The sequence below is a fragment of the Kryptolebias marmoratus genome, linkage group LG6, assembly GCF_001649575.2.
Source record: "Kryptolebias marmoratus isolate JLee-2015 linkage group LG6, ASM164957v2, whole genome shotgun sequence".
Classification (NCBI taxonomy): Eukaryota; Metazoa; Chordata; class Actinopteri; order Cyprinodontiformes; family Rivulidae; genus Kryptolebias; species Kryptolebias marmoratus.
In genome coordinates, this window is record NC_051435.1 from 32,875,306 (window position 1) to 32,884,221 (window position 8,916).

The 8,916-nt window shown below is 39.6% G+C and overlaps 1 long non-coding RNA gene across 1 annotated transcript; it reads right to left on the minus strand.

The window, feature by feature from the left end:
- Window positions 1-559: 559 nt before the first annotated feature.
- On the minus strand, window positions 560-8,412 carry LOC112450100. The gene is made up of 3 exons (XR_003038661.2): window positions 3,829-8,412; window positions 3,637-3,741; window positions 560-1,089 (listed from the first exon to the last, which is right to left on the minus strand). It is a non-coding gene; the product is annotated as an uncharacterized LOC112450100 (long non-coding RNA).
- Window positions 8,413-8,916: the final 504 nt, after the last annotated feature.

Below are 8,916 nucleotides of genomic sequence, written 5' to 3' on the forward strand. Positions count from 1 at the left end.
AGAATGTAATAGATGTGTTTCTGTGTCTTTTGAGGTTTTTCACCTATATGGCTGAAAGGCTAAAGCTCTGTGACCATCATGGAAAAAAATAAAGATGGATCAACTAAATTGAAGAGTCTGAGTGAAATCCAGTTAAAAGCTTCATTGTAGAGACTATCTCTTTCAAGTGGGGAATCGCACAGTTAAGGAAACCTGACAAAACTTGACAGGGATCACCTGCTGAAGTATAGACAAGGTTTTAACAAAGGGTGACCTGTGAACCACTTTTGACCCATTGTCCAGCTGTGCAGTTTGGCATTCCTACGTCAGTTACTGAGTTAGAGCATGGGGTAACCTGTAATCTTGACCTTTGTTCAGATCACTACCAAAATGTAATCACTTGTTTGTCGTGACAATCCCAACATTTCCTGAAAATGTAATCAAATTCTGATTATTAGTTTTTAGGTAATCTTGCTAACAAACAGATGGACAGACAATACAAACCAATCAAAGGTACAGAAAACAAAACGCTATTATTACATAACATTAATAATAATATTACTTAACATTATTTCTGCCTTGGCAGAAGTAAAAACATATACTCATATGTAACATGTAACATATTACTTTAAAAGTACAAAGTACACAAAATTCACACAATTTAAAGCAAGTAAATGTAATTGGCTGCTTTTCACCTTTGGCCAATTCACAAGAAAAGGCATTTCAAAATGCTGTACAAAAAAACACAACAAGTCCAAATCATGAATCAAATCCAATTACAGTCAGTTCAGTTCTTATTATAATACAATCCATCTTCACATAGTACATAAAAAAATGCCAATCATTAGTAAAAGTTATCTACCAATGGAAACGAGAACACTGAGTCAGGTCTTCACTTCATCTTAATCTCCCATCCTGAACAACACAAAGGCAACAGTGGAAAGAAACAATTCCTTTTCAAAGGAAGAAACCTCCAGTAGAACCAGGCTCAGGATGAACAGCCATTCAACCAGGTGAGTGTGGGTGCCCAGGTGAACTGCAGAGGTCTGTTTGGTCGTCACACATAAACATTTTCAGGCTGTTCAGCAGGAATTACAGGATAACAGGGAACTGTGGACAAAAAAGTGAAGGTTAGGATAACTGGCAAACTACAGTTAACTGGTTAGCTTCAGATTTAAACCAGACTTCAACTAAATTATAATAAATACATTTTAAAATCAATCATACAGAGTCACAGTTAGGAAGAATAACCTGCAGCGTTCGATAAGGTTCAATACAGGAAACAAAATCATTTATAATATTGGTTCTGTAAGTTTAAACTATAATGTTTGCAGATGACACTAACTTATTTAGCTGAGTAGATATAAAATATTTAGTAAAACCAATAGAAAGTTAATAGATTTTGGTTAAGAAATGGTTTGATGTTAATAAGTTGTCTCAGCAACAAAAGCAAAACTAAATTTATGTTGTTTGGTGGTATAGGGACAATTTTAATATAATTCTTAAGTTAAATGGAGTTTAAATTAAAAGAGTCTGAAACATAATTTATATAAGAACTTAAGAGCTGATCTTATCTTGGTATTTTGTATAGAGCTAGAGAATCACTAGATGTGAAATATTTTCATATTTTATACAGCTGTTTTTGAAGACAGCAGAGTTTGTTTATCATGTTGTAAATAATAACCTTCCTGGGTCTATTCAGTAGTTGTTGTTTTTTTAATTATGAGGAGAACGATATCTTTTATGAGGCCTTTTATATTTTAAAATTGTCCAGTCAGAACTAATGTTAAACATGGATGTGTTTCAGTTCTGGAAGTTAAACTATGAAAGGACTTATGCCCCTTTTACACGGGCCCTAATTCAGAATTCTCTACTCCGCTCTACTTGGCTCGGCTCGATAAAGAATGCATCACGTTTACACCGGCCAGTTTGGTCAGTAGCAGAGGAACGCTTCCTCGTGTTGCGGGGGGCAGGGCCACGGAGGGGGGAGGGGGGGCGCTATGGAAACTTGGCACAAGTTGTGTAAACAATGGAAGCGCTATGGACAACGTTGGCCCTGTGTTGTTGCTGTTTTTTAAACTTATGGGGATTCTCCTAAGACTTTAGGAAGAGAGGTGCAGTGGAAGAAATGCTCTGGATGCTGCGATTGTTGCGCAGAGTAGGACAGCTGTTATCCGCCGGAGATTTCAGGCTTTACAGCGCCTTCAGCTGGGGGACAGACGGCATAAACGTTGCAGGGTAAGCTAACGCTGTTGTTTATATTCCTACCGTTCGCTCTTTATGCTTGCATCTTGTCACACCCACGACCAATGAGTGAACAGGAGCTAAGCTTGCGCCGACTCCAAAGCAGGGACCAAAGAAGCACCTTGAAAAAATGCAGATGTAAACGTGCAAAGCAAGCCGAGTAGAGTGGAGCCGGGACCTTTAGAGCACGTGTAAAAGGGGCATTAGTGATGAGTTGAGAACTAAGAAGTCCGTATTTGAGTTTTAAAAAACTTTAAAATTTAAATTTGTTACATAGATTGTTTTTTTTCAGTAATGTTTTTTGTGAAAACTGTGATGTATTTAGGATCAGGGAAATCATTTACTGAGTTTTTTGTTTTAGATAAAACAAGAAAATACTGATGATTCTGCCTGATGCGTGCATATCTTGTTTATTCCTCTTCTGATTTTTAAATTTGATATAAAATCAATTGGTTTTAATTATTGTAAATTTCTGTTGTTTATGAGACGTAAAAATGACATGTGAGAGGGGTGGGCATTTATAAGCTACGGCTTCAGCTTTCACCCTCTCGTATTGCTTTTTTATCTTGGACTTTGCTAATCAATAAATCTATTTTTTGTCTGTTTTTTATTATTGTTTGTTTTTGTCATGATCTGTAATTTTTGGGTTCTGTTTCTATGTTTATTTTCTGTATTTCCCTGGTTTGAGATCTGTGGGGTTCATTTCTGTTTCTCTGTGTTTCTCTGTGTCAGCCGTGCTTCTCAGTCCTGCCCCTCTTCTCACACCTGTCCCTTGTACTCATTAGACTCAGCTGTCATCACTTACCACATTGCTCCCTTAGTACTTATACCCCTGGCTTTCATTCCATCTTCAATCCATCATACTGGTATATTCCCTGCTCTATTCCTCATGTGCTGCTTGGTTTTTAGTGGTTTGTTATTCATTTTTATCTGCTCTGTCAGTTCTTTGTTTTTGTAATTAAGTGTCTGTTTGTATTTGTTTAATGCCTCAACAGCCTTTTTTTTTGTTTGTTTGTTTATTAAAAACAGTTCTTCTCATTGAGCCCTTGTGTAAGTCTGTGTCCTTGGGTCCTACCAAAAACAATTATACAGTTTTTACATAACTGTACTTTTGTTGTTTTAAATGCAGTTTGAAATATAACTTTAATCTAAATCCAGATAGATAACTTTAATCTAGCCTCAGTTAACTGGTTAACTTTAGGTTTAAACCAAAACAGAAAAAAATGATCAAGTTAAACAGGTTAAAACTTCAGACAAATAAGTTTTAGTTTCTGTTTCCCAGTAAAAATAAATGTTTTTGCTCCAAGTGAAGATTTTCTCAGTTTGGACAGAATGCAGTTTTTTATCATCAATTTTGTGAGAAGTCAGCAGTCTATTGATGCAGAGTTTAGTTGTTTATAAAAGTGTTGGTACCATAAACAGGCTCTTCCTCTTTGTTCTCGTCCTCCTCTCGTTTCCCCTTGCTGACACGGTTACCATGCATCATCATGTAGACATTGTCCTCTTTCAGACCTGAGGCTGAAACACAGCAGGAGATACATCACCTAAATCATGTTAAATAAAATAAGCTGTTTGAGTCAGACTGTTTCTGATTGGCTGCTGAACCTGAGATTATCAACGTCTGAGTCCTCCTTTTCCTCACAATGAAGAATGTGATGAAGAGCAGCAGAAAAAGCAGGAAGAAGCAGAATATGAGTGATGATATCCTCACACGGTTACTGCTCACATCTGAAGCTACAAAGACACAAAAGCTGAGAACCTTGACTTCAGGAAATAAACATGTTCATTTTAGGTACATTTGTTAGGTTTCATTCAGGATTCAAATTATTGACAACCCAGGATCCAGTCCAGGAAGCAGAGTTGTAGTCTTACACACCTTTCTGCTGCTTTTCCTCTGTTAACCACCCAAACCCCCATTGTCAGCTCGCCCATGGCCCAAATTAAAGAAACCAACAATAAACTCAAGAAAAATATATCATCAAAATCTTCTAAAAAAAAACAACTAAACAGTTAAATATGATTTTTAAATATAAGATCTCTCTCCCCTAAGTTTCTGTAAAAATAATGATTTGATAACCAACAATCAAATTGACTTTGTCTTACAGAAACCTGGCTACAACAGAAGGATTTTGTTAGTAAAAATAAACCCACTCCTGCTAATTATCTAAATGTTTATGTTCCTAGAACAACAGGTTGAATTGGATGAGTAGCTGCTATCTTTGAGTCAGGATTATTGAATAATGGTAAACCAAATATTAATCATGTCTTTTGAGTCTTCGACCCTCTTTCTCATCCAAAATGGAAATCAGAAAAAAAAAACCACTTTTACTTGTTGTTATATATTGTCCACTAAGCCCTTATTCACAGTTTTTGTATGAATTCTAAGAATTTATGTCTGACTTATTATTGAGTACAGATAAAGTCATAATAGTGGGATTTCAATATTCATGTGGATGTTCATGCTTATTCTCTAAATCACACACTTGATCTGTTTCTAACATATGGCATAGAGCAGTGATTACGAACTTCAGTCCTCGAGAAACACTATCCTGCATGTTTTAGTTGTTTCCCTGCTCTTCAGCAGGTCTTCATGTCTGCAGAAGCCTGTTAATCCCTCACTCATTCAAATCAGGTGTATCCAAGCAAAGAAACAACTAAAACATGCAGGATAGTGTTCATCGAGGACTGGAGGACTGGAGTTAGGAATCACTGGAATAGTGAATAAGCACTTAATACATCCTCACAGTCCTGTTCTGTCTGACCATTTTTAAATAACCTTTGGGTTTACATTGACTGAGCCACTGAGAGGAAATTTTGTTATAGTAGATGTTTATCAGAGAATGTTGTAACCAAATGTAAATAAAAAAATTCTTCCAATATTATTCTCCTCTGTCTTGCAGAATAATGCAACAGAGAGCAGCAACTTAAATGATCTTGTTGATAATATTACAACTTCAATGCAAACATCATTGGATAAAATTGCTCCTCTGAAAAATAAAGTGATCAGTCAGAGGAAGTTGGCTCCTTGCTTTAATTCAGAGTTACGAACTTTAAAACAGACATCTAGAAAGTTGGAAAGAAAATGGTGCTCCACAAACATGGAAGTATGTTATTTAACCTGGAGAGGTAGCCATACAAGAAAGCCCTTCATAAAGGTAGAACTGTATATTATTCATCTTTAATAGAAGAGAATAAGAGCAACCCCAGGTTTCTGTTTAGTACTGTCGCTCGACTAATGATGAGTCCTATCTCTGTTGAGCCATAACTCAAAGCAGCAATGACTTCATTAGATTCTTTTAAAAAAAAACTATTTCAATTAGAGAGAAAATTCACACCATCCTTCCTACTGTTGCCTCTGATTCTCTGTCAGATGAGGCAACTTTAGATGAGTCCCTAGAACCTTATTTGTGTTTGAACTGTTGTTGTCCTGTTGAGCTTCATCCAGACCATCAACATGTCTGCTAGATCCTATCCCAATCAGACTGTTTAAAGAGGTGTTTCCCCCTTAATAAATATCCACATTTTGAATCTGCTTAATTTGTCTCTAATGAATGGTTATGTACCACAGAGCTTTAAGGTTGCTGTAATTAAACATTTACTTACAAAACCACTTCTTAAATCAGGAGTTCTGACTAACTGTAGACATATATCTAATCTCCCATTCATTTGAAAAATTCTTGAGGAAACAATTGCAAATCAATTTGACATAAATCAGAGTGTCTTAAGAGTGAGAGCCGAAACCAGACACAGAGGCGGAGTAAAAAGGTAAGTGGTTTTATTTACAGGCGTTAAAGTGCAAATGCTGGGAAAAGCTGCCAGGATGATCTGAAACGGCATGGGGGGGTGCAAGGTGATTCTCGGGTACAGATTTAATCTTGTTTGTAGAAATAGTGCAGTGAATAATGTTCCTTGCTTACAGGTTCGGTGAGAAGAGAGGCGTGGAGGTGAAGACGTGTCCACCGGAGATAGTCCTGGAGGAGGAGGATCTGGTGTCCAAACAACAGGTAAGTCCACAGGTAAGTGCACCGTGATTTTTAGGCGAGCAGGTATTTACAAAAACGGAGTAGTAAGTCCTGAGGCAAAAGAGAGAAACAACAAGCAAAGAGAATGGCACCGACCCCCGAGTCCGAGGCATCCACTTCCACGATGAACTAGAGTTTCAGGCTGGGGTGGTGGAGGATGGGTGCAGAAACGAAACGTGACTTTAAATCACTGAAAGTAGCTTGGGATTCAGGGGTCCATTCAAAAGGTTGCTTTATGGATGTGAGTTGGGTGAGTGGAGCAGTCACCCGGCTGTAGTCCTTTATAAAACGGCGCTAAAAGTTGGCAAAGCCCAAAAACCTCTACAGTTGGCGTCAGTCGGAGGGGGTGGGCCACTCAACCACCGTTTTCGTCATTTGAGGGTCTGTTTCATAATAACCCTGTCCAAAAATAAATCCCAAGAAGGTTACTGAGGAGACGTTAAACTCACATTTTTCTGCCTTCACGAAGAGTTGGTTTTCGTGAAGCCTCTGAAGGACTGCTCGTACCTGCTGGATGGGATCCTGAGAATAGATCAAAAACAAAAACAAAAAAATTCAAGAAATCTCGTAGAATGTCATTTATGAGAGATTGGAAAACTGCAGGGGCGTTGGTGAGTCTGAAAGGCATCACTAGATACTCGAAATGTCCAAGAGGAGTTTTAAAGGCAGTTTTCCATTCATCTCCCTCTTTTATTCTCACCAGATGGTATGCATTACAGAGATCCAGTTTGGTAAAGATGGTGGCAGAATATAGTTGTTGGTGGACGGAATCAATTAACGGTAATGGATACGTTTTTTACAGTGATCTGATTAAGACCACGGTAATCAATACAGGGACGGAGACTTGTCTTTCTTTTCGACAAAGAAAAAAACAGCGCCTGCAGGAGAAGTGGAGGGACAAATTATACCAGAAGACAATGACTCCTCAATATAGGTTTTCATGGCCTCCCTTTCGGGGCCAGAGAGGTTAAACAGATGACTTTATGAAGGGGAGCTCCAGGTAGGAGCTCTATGGCACAATCGTAAGGTCTGTGGGGCGATAGTGAGATTAGACTCTGTTCGGCTCCCGAATCCACCAAAGTGTGGACAGTAATCTACAACTGTTCATTAATAAGGGTAGTGTGAAGGAAACAATGGGGCCCGAGGGGTTGTGTTGAACTGCTCACTAGAACCCCTCGCTTATCTAGTGAGCTTGTTCTTTTACCAGAAACGGACATTTAGCTCGGAAGTGCCTCTTGTCACCGCAATAGAAACACTTCCTGGCCTCATAACATCTTTGCCTCTCTTCCGGGCTCAGCCTGGCCCGTCCTAGTTGCATGGCTTCGGGCTCCATCCCGGTAGAATTTGGTTCCGTTCTCCGGTCTGGGGCCTACAGACTCTTTCGTGTTGCCTCTCCTGCAGCCAGTTGTTGAGGCGGATGGTAAGTTCGATCAGGTCCTCCAGGGACCATGGTTTGTCCCTCCCGGCTAGCTGGTTCTTGAGAGGTTCCTGCAACGCATTAATGAAAGCCCTTTTTAGTGCTTGAGCATTCCACCCGGAAGAAGCAGCCAACGTCCGAAAGTCGATGGCGAATTGAGCCACCGATCGCTGTCCTTGTTTTAAGCCCCACAAACTTCTTGGTGACTTCAGATTCATTAAGTTTATATCCAAAAGTTTGTTCAAAATCCTCTATAAATCGAATAAATGGCGTCTGACTGAACTATACTTAGCTCAGTCAGACGCGGAAGCCACGGCAGCAGGTGAGGGCGGTACCAGATACGACAGCTTTTGGTGTATTTCCTGTTTTAGCATCGTTAGCTGGTCGAGCCGATCGGTCTCCGTTTATTGTTTTTCAAACTACACATTTAACATGGCTTAACTGGGGGGCGGCTTCCGTGAGTTCAGGTCGGTTGTTTAAGTCCGCCATTTTCTCCGTAACTTTTTTAACCCACATATACAGTTCCTTTGTCCTGGCCAGAAATTAACAGAGGGATGAAAATGATTATCTAAAAGACAAAGTTTTGCTGACTGGTTATACTGGTTTCGGACCACTCTAGACAGAACTTGGCTGGAGCATACTGACATAAATCAGAGTCTGTCTTAAGAGTGAGAGCCGAAACCAGACACAGAGCTGGAGTAAAAAGGTAAGTGGTTTTATCTACAGGCGTTAAAGTGCAAATGCTGGGAAAAGCTGCCAGGATGATCTGAAACGGCAGCCTTGCAGTGAAACCAGTGAAACCTCTGCAAGGCAGAGGTTTCACTGGTTTTTCAGGGGGGGGGGGAGGTGATTCTCGGGTACAGATTTAATCTTGTTCGTAGAAATAGTGCAGTCAATAATGTTCCTTTCTTACAGGTTCGACGAGAAGAAAGGCGTGGAGGTGAAGACGTGTCCACCGGAGATTGTCCAAGAGGAGGATCTGGAGTCCAAACAACAGGTAAGTCCACAGGTAAGTGCAGTGTGATTTTCAGGCGAGCAGGTATTTACAAAAACGGAGTAGCAAGTCCTGAGGCAAAAGAGAGAAACAGCAAGCAAAGAGTTAACGTAGCTGTGAGCTTTCAAAATCAGTGGTCTTAGGCTGAGATCCTAACCCATAAGACGCGATGCTCCAGCGAAGATCTGAAACCAGCCAGGGGTTTAAATACAGGTGCAGTTCATCAAGGGTAACGGGTTGCAGCTGTAGAGGAAGAGTTC